The sequence below is a fragment of the Garra rufa genome, chromosome 1 (genome assembly GCF_049309525.1).
Source record: "Garra rufa chromosome 1, GarRuf1.0, whole genome shotgun sequence".
Taxonomy (NCBI): Eukaryota; Metazoa; Chordata; class Actinopteri; order Cypriniformes; family Cyprinidae; genus Garra; species Garra rufa.
In genome coordinates, this window is record NC_133361.1 from 103639282 (window position 1) to 103641781 (window position 2500).

At 53.2% G+C, this 2500-nt stretch overlaps 6 non-coding genes across 6 annotated transcripts; 1 reads left to right on the plus strand and 5 right to left on the minus strand.

The window, feature by feature from the left end:
- Positions 1-139: 139 nt before the first annotated feature.
- On the minus strand, positions 140-221 carry trnas-aga (transfer RNA serine (anticodon AGA)). The gene has a single exon. It is a non-coding gene; the product is annotated as a tRNA-Ser (tRNA).
- Positions 222-484: 263 nt separating this feature from the next.
- Positions 485-557, minus strand: trnak-uuu (transfer RNA lysine (anticodon UUU)). The gene has a single exon. It is a non-coding gene; the product is annotated as a tRNA-Lys (tRNA).
- Positions 558-734: 177 nt separating this feature from the next.
- Positions 735-816, minus strand: trnas-uga (transfer RNA serine (anticodon UGA)). Its single transcript has one exon. It is a non-coding gene; the product is annotated as a tRNA-Ser (tRNA).
- Positions 817-1654: 838 nt separating this feature from the next.
- Positions 1655-1769, plus strand: LOC141290086 (U5 spliceosomal RNA). Its single transcript, XR_012340041.1, has one exon. It is a non-coding gene; the product is annotated as a U5 spliceosomal RNA (small nuclear RNA).
- A 361-nt stretch (positions 1770-2130) lies between these two features.
- On the minus strand, positions 2131-2202 carry trnah-gug (transfer RNA histidin (anticodon GUG)). Its single transcript has one exon. It is a non-coding gene; the product is annotated as a tRNA-His (tRNA).
- Positions 2203-2357: 155 nt separating this feature from the next.
- On the minus strand, positions 2358-2439 carry trnas-aga (transfer RNA serine (anticodon AGA)). The gene has a single exon. It is a non-coding gene; the product is annotated as a tRNA-Ser (tRNA).
- Between the last annotated feature and the right edge of the window lie 61 nt (positions 2440-2500).

Below are 2500 nucleotides of genomic sequence, written 5' to 3' on the forward strand. Positions count from 1 at the left end.
TCTGGTGGTGCCGGCCGTCCGAATTGAAAAAAAAAGGACTAGCGGCGCTTTTTATTACGGTGGAGAGAGGGCACTCAAATCCGTGCTAGGGACACGGAAGAAAAGGCCCCGGCCACTTCTCCTCAGCACCGGCGAAGAGCGTAGTCGGCAGGATTCGAACCTGCGCGGGGAGACCCCAATGGATTTCTAGTCCATCACCTTAACCACTCGGCCACGACTACGGCGGCCCCGACATCCTCGGTCCCGTTGTCAACCTCAAAGTTGGCTGAAAAAACAATGAACTGGCTACCGCTTTACTGAAATCGCCTAGCATAAAACACCTAAAGGGGAAAACAGCCCACCACAAGCAACGAAACATTCATGAAGGGGCAGCATAGCAAACACTCTATGTGAACTCTATCACATCTTTAAGCGTACGCCGCCACACGGCAGAGCTGGACCGGCACGACTGCAAGCTGAGGGCGACAACAAGAAGATGGCCCTTCGCCCGAACAGGGACTTGAACCCTGGACCCTCAGATTAAAAGTCTGATGCTCTACCGACTGAGCTATCCAGGCTCTTGTGTTTTGTGCGCCTCTTACTTTTTATATAAGAACACTTTCTCCACAAGCCGCCCAGCAGAAGCTCACTTGCCACAGGAGCTACGGGACAAAGGCCGCACGCAATTACGTCAGAGAGAGCGAAGGCCAAACCACCGTCGCAAAAAGCTAAAGGCAAAAGGGGGAATGCCCGACCGTAGTCGGAAGGGTTCGAACCTGCGCGGGGAGACCCCAATGGATTTCAAGTCCATCGCCTTAACCTCTCGGCCACGACTACGCCTGCATGTGGACCGCCTGCTCTCGTCTCGAGGCGGGCAGCACAGGATGCCGCCGAGCTTCAGGCGCAAAATCCAACTGAAGGGTGAGTTGGCAAAAAGAAGCTGGACCTCCCCGTCGCTCAACGACAAAGGGCTGCCATGACCCGGATTCGAGCATTCTTATCTGACCGCTTAAATCTGGCACCGAGCGCCTGCGTTGGTGGTATTGTGGTGAGCATAGCTGCCTTCCAAGAAGTTGACCCGGGTTCGATTCCCGGCCAATGCACAGTTTTTGGCTGCGGTTGACCTCGAAGCAGAACTCCTTCTGTGACCTCTGTCTGCACCAAAAGCTTTTGGATGAGTCGTTTAACAGCAGCAAAGAACTAGGTCTCCTCGTTGGGGAATCTAACCCCGGTCTTCCACGTGACAGGGGGAGATACTGTCCACCATATTAACGAAGAGTTGCGCTTGCTGTTCTTCGCTCCCAGCACACGCGACTGCACCCAACTTGCCAAAACGAGCCCCTACTCCATGAAATACCAGATTGACCCGCCACGAGCTAAAGTCTCTCAATATCTTGAATGCTACACATTACAGTGGGTCATTATTTGGACCGCTTTATTTCATTTAATATTTTTTTTGGCCTCTAATACGGGGGCATGAAAAAAGAGATGACATTACCTTGATCGGGTTTGTGAATACTGGGTGAGGGAAGGGACTTTCATAACTTTTACTTCTCCCATTTGGAGTGAGGGGGGTGACGAAAATCATGTTGTCAGGTGTCGGCACCCTAGATTACCCTTGCTGAGCGTAGTGGTTTACCACAGTGAGCGCACAGGTCCGAGGGCATAGAGACACATCTCGAGTTTCTCGTCATCAGCGCATAAATCTTTCGCCTTTTACTAAAGATTTCCGTGGAGGGGAACCTTTGCGAGTGACCTGTATTTTTGGGGGCTCTGCTCACAGCAGAGCTACACTAGAGTGTCAAGAGCAGAGTCAATCTGGCCACCCGCCAGCGTGCAGTGGAACGAAGCGCGCCTCGTCATGGTCTGTGTTTGCAGCCTTTGCGCTTCCAGCTTCGCAGCTTCAAATTTCTTTAGCCAGCATGGAAAGACAGCGCTCTCTCGTCCATGACGGGAGAAAAAACCCTGGACGGGCTCAAACAAAGATGGCTTTTAGCTCTTTTGGCCCTATCAGTGACTCGTGCGCTTCGAGCCTTCTTTGTTGACCCCGAAAGCCAGCCTCTGCTGCCTGCGTTGTTGGTATAGTTTAACTGGCACCGCACCCGTACGAAAAATGGAGGTGGCAGAAAGGAGCTCAGTGAACAAAAAGCCTGCCGTGACCCGGATTCGAACCGGGGTTGCTGCGGCCACAACGCAGAGTACTCTCCACTATACGATCACGGCGCCCCACTGGCTCACATCTGGTGGTGCCGGCCGTCCGAGTTGAAAAAAAAAGGACTAGCGGCGCTTTTTATTACGGTGGAGAGAGGGCACTCAAATCCGTGCTAGAGACACGGAAGAAAAGGCCCCGGCCACTTCTCCTCAGCACCGGCGAAGAGCGTAGTCGGCAGGATTCGAACCTGCGCGGGGAGACCCCAATGGATTTCTAGTCCATCACCTTAACCACTCGGCCACGACTACGGCGGCCCCGACATCCTCGGTCCCGTTGTCAACCTCAAAGTTGGCTGAAAAAACAATGAAC